This window comes from Mauremys reevesii, linkage group 1 (genome assembly GCF_016161935.1).
Source record: "Mauremys reevesii isolate NIE-2019 linkage group 1, ASM1616193v1, whole genome shotgun sequence".
NCBI lineage: Eukaryota > Metazoa > Chordata > Testudines > Geoemydidae > Mauremys > Mauremys reevesii.
In genome coordinates this window covers 48,790,047-48,800,541 of record NC_052623.1, presented here as the reverse complement: position 1 = coordinate 48,800,541, position 10,495 = coordinate 48,790,047, and positions in this window count along the sequence as shown.

Genomic DNA, 10,495 nt, shown 5'->3' with positions numbered 1-10,495 from the left:
GATGTTCTCCATACTTGGCATTTTCACAGTGCAGATGGTGGCACAGATCATGCACGTCTATGTTTCAAAATAAGGGTTCCTTGAATGTTGATGCATGTAGCTGAAACCGTAGCTTTTTGCCAAAAGATTGTACAAGATAAAGAGGGGTTTGCAGCATACACTGAATAAATGCTTCTAATTCTAAAAATGCATAGCATGTCTCTGCCATAACATGAACTTCACTCCTGAGACATTGTACCTATTGGGTTCTGGGCACTCCTGAGACATTGTAGTGGGGTGGTTACCCACTCCTGCCCTTCGGGTCTTAAAACAGTCCAGGAGAGGGCTGTGGCTGTGGCAAGAAGCCTGGGCTGATTGGGGGAAAGTAGGCTCAGCTGGGGCCATGCCCCAATCAGGCCCAGCTGGCTCCCAAGCCAGCCCTGCCCCCCACCCCGTGGAGGCCTGGGGCCAGCCTCCTCACCCCCCACACGGAGGCCTGGGGGCCCCACACAGCCCCCCTGCGAGAGGGCTGCGTATGGCCCCAGAATAGCTAGGGACAGCCCTGAGGACAGGTTATGCTTAACCATCAGCACAATGTCTGCTTACCTGCTGGAGGAAAAAAAAGGTACCACAAGATGTGAAAGATGCCAACTTCATAAGGTTATACAAACACAAAGGAGATAGGAATGATTGCAACCACTGCAGAGGACTCTCTCTCCTTAGCTTCGCCAGCAAGGCATTTGCACGGGTCATTCTCAAAAGACTGCAAGTTCTTGCAGAAGATGTATATCCAGACAGACGGTATGGCTTTCATGAGGGTAGATCAGTTATCAACATGGTCTTCTCACTAAAGCAACCGCATGAAGAGTGTCAAGAACAAGGAAAACATCTCTACATGACCTTCATAGATCTTTAAAAGGTGTTTGACCTGGTCAGTGGAAAGGGCCTTTTCCATTTGCTAGAGCAAAGAGGTTGCTCCCCAGTCCTCAGTCTGAAGTCATCATCACTGAAGGATTGAATGAAGGCTACTGTCCAGTATAATGATGCTCAGTTGGACAGCTTTCTAAACCTCTGGTGTCAAATGGATGTGGTTTTGGCACTTTTCAGTATATTCTCTTTGAGGCTTTCTCATGTTTTCTCATCGAGCACCAAGGGTGTACATCTCCATACAAGATCAGATGAAAAACTATTCAACATTACACATCTACAAGCAAAAAGCAAAGTCAATCACCTGCTGATAACAGAATTTCTTTTCACTGATGACAAAGTGCTTGTCGCACACAGTGAAGAGGAGCATCAGCTTGGCTATAGCTTTGTGCTAGAATGTGATGAATTTGGAGTAACCATCGGTCTAATTTTTATAGCACTTGTCTAGATTGCAAGAGGGACTTGAAAACTTTAAACATTGACACCACAAGCTGGGAAGACGTAGCTAGCAACACGTTAGACTGGAGGGCTGTGCTGCACCAAGGAGCCGGAGGCTGATGAGAGGTAGTTGACAGAAAAGTGAAGAGGAAAGCACAGCAGGCCTAAACCATTAATAGTGCACTGGCTCCATCTTCTGACTCTGCACTTTATGCCTGCATTGTTTGTGCCCAGAACTCTGTCTCAAGAATTAGACCTTTTAGCCACTCACAGTGCTGCTGTCCGAGACACAGTGACTGAACTGCTTTCATGTTTACACCATCGTCTTTCGAGATAGTTACCATTGCATACTGTGTTTTAAGAGCTGTAATATAACTGCTATAATTTTGCAAGAGATGAAATTTCTAATAATTCCTAAGAGCTGGAGAGTTGGCTTTCACAAATTAAACTTAAGCTATTCTATTTTATTCCCATAAATAGTTCTTTTATAGAATCCTGATGAAATACAGAAGTGTTTTATCCGTATAAGAATTTGATATAATCTGCCATAACATGGTTTTGGACACTAATTACTGAAAGGAGTACTTCTTTTTCCTTGATGCCATCCTAGTCCTACTAAAATGTGTGGGATTTAAACATAACTGCCAGCACTAGATTATATTTCCCTTCCCTTATTTCTGTTAAATGCTATCAACTTCAGCAGCTACATATGTGTGCCTAATACCTCTCCCCAGTCTACTCATAAGTCCCCTGTGCAATAAGAATTTTAGTTTAAGAGTTTAAAATTGAAAGCAGCCTCACTAATGAGCCACGTGGAAAATTTGGAGAGGAGATCTGACCTGGCAAAGCCTACCAGGCCGGCAGCAGGCTGAGTGGGCCGGCAGTGTAAGATCAGCATTTTAATTTAATTTTAAATTAAGCTTCTTAAACATTTTGAAAACCTTGTTTACTTTACATACAACAATAGTTTAGTTATATAATATAGACTTATAGAGCAAGTCCTTCTAAAAAAACGTTAAAATGTATTACCGGCACACGAAACTTAAAGTGAATAAGTGAAGATTCAGCACACCGCTTCTGAAAGGTTGCCGACCCCTGGGTTAAAGCATAGGGGAGGGTCTTACACAGGAATGTAATGAGTAAGGCTTAACCCTTGACACATGTTGGGGACACAGTAAGGCAGGAAATCAAATACAATAGCTGCCTATCAGTTACAGGCAGTTAAATATGCCTCTATTGTCAGGCTGGTATCAAATATGACTGCCAAACAGAATTCCACTGGTGCCAAAAGTGCCTGCAGTGCATAAAATAAGTAAATGGACAGCTAAATATAACCACCCTTCCCTGAAGACTTATTGCTACACTTCCGTATTGTACTAACATTAATTCTAGGAGTCTAGGCAGTTCCATCATCAACCCAGAATCCTAGAAATGTAGGGCTGGAAAGGGCTGTGAGAGCTCATCAAGTCCATCCCCTCTGCTGAGGCCAGACCAAGTATACCTAGAAAGTAGCCTCATAAATTAGTTCAGGCTGTAGCTGCTCCTAAATTTTATCACATCAGTAACACAGCATGCTGCATTGCTGAATTTAAATTGTCAGCCAGTAATTAACAGACCTTTAACATTTAGTTACTGTACAGAAAGGATGAACATAAATTAATCTAGGGTTTCCCAACGGATTTAGTTATTAGCGCCATTAAAATGCTCAGGCATTTTTAAACAGTTTTGGTTGCATCTCTAGAGACTGTTGCACAAATATGGGCAAAGGAACTGAATTGTCGCTGCAGGAAAGTGGATCAATGAAAAAGGGTGGGAGAGAAAAACCAAGGAACTTCTTGGGTCTGGTGTATGGGAAATTATAAAGTATATTCTGGGCTGACTTGGGGGTTCTGCCTGTACAAGTTATGAGTTCTGGGTGATGATAATGAAGTTACTATGAAAATTGCTGTAGCATGAATGCTCCTCCAGCTCTGGGTTAGCAGGGCTGTGTCACTAGACCACATACAATGGAGGATCATTAGAACTCACTGACCCTATTCAGGTGATAACAGCTTGGAACAATGGGTGACTTTAGGCCTAGGAAAAACCAGTTACCCTCTCTCTGAGGGGAGGTAGGAAGTAGAGAGAGGAATTTACCAGGAGCAGAACAAAAGAAGCCAGGTGAGTCCAATTAGCGGCTTCAATAAAGATTCACAGGGTAGAAGAGAGAGAGGGACTCTCAGGAAGTTTAGGAAGGAAGGGCATGGATTAGCCAAGGGCAGGGATAGGGACCTAGGGGAAAACTTCATGTTTCAGAACCCAAACCCATCTGCAGCTGAAGGATCCAGGTGGCCTTAGAGGACCGTAACCCCACCCCAAACACTGGTGTTGGTACACCCCTGGCCCTTTCTTGTAATCTCTGGCTCAGTGGTTACAGCATTCACACAGGGTATTGGAGACCCAGATTCAATTCCCCTCTCTGCCTGATGTGGAGCAGGGATTTAGACCCACATCTCTCACTTTTCCAGAGACTGCCTTAACCTGCGGGCTGTTATGGTGTGGGGGTCTCAAGCTCTCCTTTTGAAGCCATTCCACTTTGTATTAAGTACTTAGTGAATGGGCCAGGCAGAGCGAGATTGACTGTATAAACTGGTGGTTAGGCCATTCAGCAGGATGTGGGAGGAGACACACATTCAAATCCTTATTCCAATGTCTTTTTATATAAAGTGGAAGGCTTCAACAGGAGAGAGTGAGACCCCCTCCAGAATACCCCATAGCTTAGAGCACTCTCCTGAGGGGTGGGAGACATAGGTTTAAATCCCTGCTCTACATCAGGCGGGGGCGGGGTCTCCACATGCTGAGTGAGTGTTCTAAGGGGAGATGACACCATCTCTTCTGACCTGGATTTAAGCACTGAGGTCCCCTGGAGAAGAGTTGCTTAGGAAATGCTAAGGACAGAGATGTGGCCTATTGGTGATCTTATGTAGCTCCCGGCTCAGCATGCTGTCTTTTGTAGATCCCATTCTTAAGGGCCTAACTCTCCCCATGCCTTGTATAGGGAGCCTGGGTACCTAACATGGAGTTGAGGACATGGGTGGCGGGTGGAGCCCCCGTTTGGGGAGGCTAGCCCCTGACTCCGCCCCTTCTGTCCACCCCTCCCCATGGCCAGAGCCTGAGACCCTCTGCTGTCCATCCACCGCCCTCCCGCTCAGAGCGCCCCTCCTCGGCTGCAGGAGCCCCGGGCAGGCTGAAGCCCTGAGTGCCCCCATCCCCCAGTTGCAGGAGCCCCAAAGCCCTGAGCGCCCCCCCCCCCTTGGCCAGAGGAGCCCTGGGTTGGCCAAAGCACCAAGTTTCTCTCCCACTGCACTGCCCAGAGAAGCCTTGGGCTTGCTGAAGCCCCGGCCCCCTCATGACCGCCCCCCAGAGGAGCCTTGGGGGCTCCTCTCCCTGGACCCAACCCACCCAGGGGAAAAGCATCTGTTAGAAGACACTTTTTATATGCCCCATGCAGGTTCTGTTCTGGGGCAGCTGAGGAAGTAGTATATGCTTCCTCAGCTGCCCCAGAACCTGCATGGGGCACAATAAAACAAAAACTTCTCTGCCAAACCCTGCAACTGGGGGGTCTGGCGGCTGCAGCAGGCAGCACCGGAGAAGGCAGAGCCTCCCCATGCCTATTATATCCACCGCCCATGGTTGAGGATGCCATTAAGTGTCACAATGCCTAAATTAAGCCATTGCAATATTGAGCTTAAGTCCCCTTTGTGGTTCTAGCCCTGCATCTCTATACAGGTTCCCCCCTGCATTCCTCTCTTCGTGATAGTTGACCCTTAGGTTGGAAGTATTTCAGGTCAGGTCCATGTATTTCTGTATGTTTGTGTCGCACTTAGCATGGCTAGACCCCGATCCTGACAGGACCCTTTGGGTGCTGAAGTTGTCTAAAGTTAATTTTCCTCAATTGATGGGGTACATTTGAATGAACTATATATGGTTTCCTTTCAGGATGAAAAGATACAGGAGGCTTGAACAGCAGTAAATCCTTGGGAGGATCCAATAGAGCAAAGGAAGAAGCCATAAAAACCGACACAATACTGACAGGCTCTGAGCCAGTCTATACAGAGCAGTGGTGAAAACGTTAGTGGCAGACTTACAGTAGCCCACTGATGGAGTTGCCTTGGTGCATTGCATTAGTGTGAGATTTCCCTAAAGCTGCCAGTGTAGACAAGGCCTTAGGGTTATTACTGACAATTATTTTTAAAGCTCATGGCTAAGGGAGCAAGGTACTGAAAATCTGGAGAAAGCAAATATTGTCCCAATTTTCTAACAGAGAAAGCAAAGCAATTCTGGCAATTATATAATAAATCTAACTTATTTTGCTAATATGATGAAAGAACAAATGCTGAGAGAGAAATTAAATATCTGATATTAAACTAAAAGGCAGTTGCTTTCATATTTTTGAAATTTAATGAAGGTTTAGAAATATTATTTATCTATCGATCTTGGGGGTTTGTACCAGTGTCTATCCTCATAGTATCTGAACACCTTAAGAACATAAGAATGGCCACATTGGGTCCGACCAATAGTCCATCTAGCCCAGTATTCTGTCTTCTGCTAATGGTCGGTGCAAGAGGTTTCAGAGGAAATGAACAGAACAGGGCAATTATTGAATGATCCATCCCATTGTCCAATCTCATCTTCTGGCAGTAAGAGGTTTGGGGACCTCCAGAGCATGGGGTGCATGCCTGACTGTCTTCGCTAATAGCTGTTGATAGATGTATTCTCTATGAACTTATCTAATTATTTTTTGAACCTAGTTATATTTTTTGCCTTCACAATATCCTCTGGCAACGAGTTCCATGGGTTAACTGTGTGTTGAATGAAGAAGTACTTTATGAATTTCATTGGGTGACTCATGGTTCTTGTGGTATGTGAAGGAGTAAATAACACTTCCCTATTCACTTTCTCCACACCATTCATGATTTTATAGACTTCTGTCATACCCCCTTGTGACAGGGCAGAGTGGCCGCACTGGTACCGCAGGGGTTAACGCTTCTTTCCTAGCAGAGGAAGCCACGACCCGGAAACCGTGCTGGGCATGCTCCAACTGGAGAACAGGTATAAAAGCCTGCAGAGCAGCTCAGTCTGGGCTGACCACCGAAAGAGAAGGAGGTACGCTGCTAGCTCCTGAGGCGGGAGAGTCTGCACACCAGGATCTGGAGGCCAGCCAAGCTGGGACAGTTCCTGATACCCCAGCGGACGACATCACAGGAGGAGAACAGACCCCGTAACAGAGAACCTGGCATTTATGGTAGGAAGTGACCCAGGGGAACTTTAGAGGCAAACAGCGTGAGAGCCACATAGGTGCTCGGCGTGTTGTGGGCAGATCCCGGCCGAGCGGGTGGCAAGGGGAGCTTGCCACTACAAGGGCCTTGGGTCGGGACCCAGTGGAGAGAGCGGGCCTGGGTCCCTCTACCACCTCACCCCCGAACCGTGAGGAATCCTAGGGGCTCTGGCTCCTAGGCTGCGCTACCCCTCTTGTGAGGGGGATTGTATGGACTCCGGCCGCTAGGCTGCACTACCCCGCTTGCGAGGGGAGGTTGCATGGACTCCGGTCATTAGACAGCACTGCTCCCACGTGGGGGAGTAAGTTGTATGGACTCCGACCGCTAGGCTGCACTATCCTGCCAGACAGGGGTGATTGTGTGGAAGGAGGCCAGTAGGTCGCAACTGGCCGCCCACAGAGAGGTGGGCGCAGGAACTTGAGCGTGGCAGGGCACCAACACCCCATCCTACCCCTGCCACAAAGGGGAGCTGGGGTGCCCGGCCCACCACACCCCACCTTAGTCATCTCTTTTCTAAGATGAACAGTTCCAGTCTTTTTAATCTCTCCTTACATGGAAGCTGTTCCATACCCCTAATCATTTTTATTGCCTTTCTCTGTACTTTTTCCAATTCTAAGGGGTTTTTTTAGATGGAGTGACCAGAACTGCATGCAATATTCCAGATGTGGGCATATCATGGATTTATGTAGTAGCATTGTGGTATGATGCCTTCTGCTTAAACAGCTAATACAAATTGGCTTACATAAGTGTAAACCATAAGCACAACTGTCAAGTACCAGAGGGGTAGCCATGTTAGTCTGGATCTGTAAAAGCAGCAGAGTCCTGTGGCACCTTATAGACTAACAGACGTATTGGAGCATGAGCTTTCATGGGTGAATACCCACTTCGTCGGATGCATGTAGTGGAAATTTCCAGAGGCAGGTATACGTATGCACGCAAGAAGCAGGCTAGAGTTAACGAGTTAACAACTGTGTGGATTGAAAATTGTCTAAATAACAGGTCTTAAATTCAGCCAGAGCTGTCCAGAGAAGAGCTCTGGTAAATATTTTCAAACCTGCAGGGCAGAAGTCCTGAGCCTCGCCATGCCCCGCAGGGCAGAAGCCCCAGAACTCCAGGAAATACTCTATAAAAATGTAAGCTCTGCTATATAATAAATGTTAATGATAAATTGCAATATATCATCAAGTTGGAGATAGCGTCTAATAGGGTGATTCAGGGATTAGTGTTGCTATCAGCCTTAACATCTTAATTAGTGATCTGGAAGAAGGAGTAAATAGCATGTTCATTAAATTTGCAGAAATGTTACATTAAGGAGCTGTGAGCACTATTCAAAACAAACATATAACATAAAAGAGCCTAGAGGTTAGAAGTATGGGCAGAAAATAATAAAATGAGATTCCAGTTGGAAAGTGCAAGCTAAGTCATCTGGTGAAAACTAACGTATGCAAAGAAAGGGACAGACTTGGGAAGCTGTAATGCTGAAACAGACCTAGAAAACTAGATTTTCAGAGCTCCAGGAAACATATAGAACAATCTCAGTGAGATGGACTAGATGATCTAATAGGCCCTTTCCATCTCTAATGTCTATGACTGACTTTCTAAGTGGTTTACTTGTCCTATATTTCTCTCTCATGGTTTCTCGATGTCTCATGTACCCAAAAATAGATTCCTGCTGTCTGATGTAAAGTCGCATAACCACAACTTGGACAGAAATCTTGGACAGCTTCTTTCTGCTCCATGGCCGCTTTGCTCCTCCTGTTTCTAAGCCACCAAGTTTCCATCCCTACTATTGTTCTAAGCCTTGTCAAACTTCTAACAGCAGCATTCACTCCTTCATCCTAGAATCACACTGTTTTCTGGCACTGCCAAAGAACTCCAAGTGAACTGGCATCAGTTGTGTATATGAAGGGAAGAAGAGGTTTGAGGGAAGTAAGGTTGCCACTGTGACCAAGAGGGAGAGGCCCCGTGAGAGGATCTGAAGTACTTTGAAACCTTTGAGGGTCTCCAGGTGGAAGACGGGTGATGCCTGGCAAGCTAGGAATGAATATAGACTGTTTATTGTTTCAAAATATGTTTTCTCTGGCATGCTTTTGTTCCAGGTAAGAAATAGTGTGCTTTATGAAGGCCAGATGGTGACTGGTTAACCTTGTCATTGCCCCTGAGAGAACAGGACTGCGGGTGCTGAATTAAAGTCAGACTAGGTGAAGTGATCACAATGAATTGCAGGAGTCTGCTGCCTAAATCCCTGGTCTGGAGGGAGTGGATCATGGGATCCCATACCAAGAAAGGTGACTGCTGGAGGCCTGAAACCTAGGTGGGGGTGCTCTTAAAGAGGTCATAAAGGAATCAAAGGTGCAGTTACCTCAGGAACTATGATAGCCACATATCCCCTCTTCAGAGCTCAGTCCTAGTCTCAAGGGTTGTTAAACACTGAAAGTGTCCCAACATATTTTTTGGACCAATATAATGGCATTGAATGTTTTATGTTGTGACAAGGCTATGTTGTGTCGCACCATAATGATATTGTATTGTAACATAACAGTGTTTGCATTGTGCTTTCTGCTTTGACTTCACATATATGCATAGCCGGGGGGTGGGGGCGGGGGGGCAGGAGTGAGAGATTACAAATCACGGGCTTGATCCTGCAAGCTGCTGTGCACCCTCAAATGCAAAGAGACTTAGTAGGAACACAGGACACTCAGTGCCTCAGAGTGACTTGGCATCATTATCTACCTTATTTCTGCTGTAGGTCATAACCTCCTACTTCCTTTCTATTATAAGAACTATTCTTCAAGCACAGTGTCCTTGGAAATGAACTATTGATCCAGAGAGGTCTCAGAAATCTCTGGGAGTAGCAGCAAGCCAAGACTCAAAGACATTATTTCTTTCAGACATCTGCCATTTTGGGGGGGGGGGAAGTCACTGGCATTAATGAGATTAGGTTCTGCCCACAGGGTTTGTAGGATGAGGACATTGGGTCTGATTCCCCTCTTGAGTACACCATAAGACCAGAGCTGCTCCATTGGCTTCAGTGGATTCACATCAGTGTGAGTGAAATAAGACTCATTTGCGTCCATTACATTTAATACATAACACTTCACTTCATTTCCTTAGCAAAGCTCTTCCCCATACACCATTCTGCTGCTCAGGCTTCAGATTGCATTCCCAACTAGTATAAGGGAACTGACACGAAGGGAAATGCATTACATGATGGCTATATTGCTGTGATCTCCCCTTGCAATTACTGAAGCTCCTTCAGGCTGGTCTAATTTTAAAAGGATTGGTGCTGACCCCAGGATCAGGGGAACACAAATTTGGCTTAAAGCCACTTTTCCACCAGCCTCTCAGGTCTTATGCCCAGAATAGCTCAGGTCCGATTCAAATCTCAGTTGAACTGGTTTTACAAGTATAATTCCATTGACTTCACTGGACTTATTCCTGATTTAGACGAGTCTGAATGAGACCAGAATGAGACTCACTGTGTTCCACATCTGTGTAAGTAACACTGTTTTGCCTTTTACACCCATTCTCTGAGTCATTTACACCACCACTTGCTTTTCCACTGAATGTGGAATGTCAAGGGGTTGAAAGGCAAATATGAAGCATGTGTATCATTCAAAAAAAACCCAAATCAATTTTCTTCTACATCTTTAACAACAATAGGATGAATGGGATTAATCTGGCCTATTATTTTTACAACAAACAGCCGGTGCGTGTTCTCGTTGGATTGAGATAGGAATGGTACATTTGTTACTACTAAAGGCTTTGCAAAAAGCCCATTAATTTTTATCATAAGATCCTCCATTCCCAGCTGTAGCTTGCTCCCCATCTCT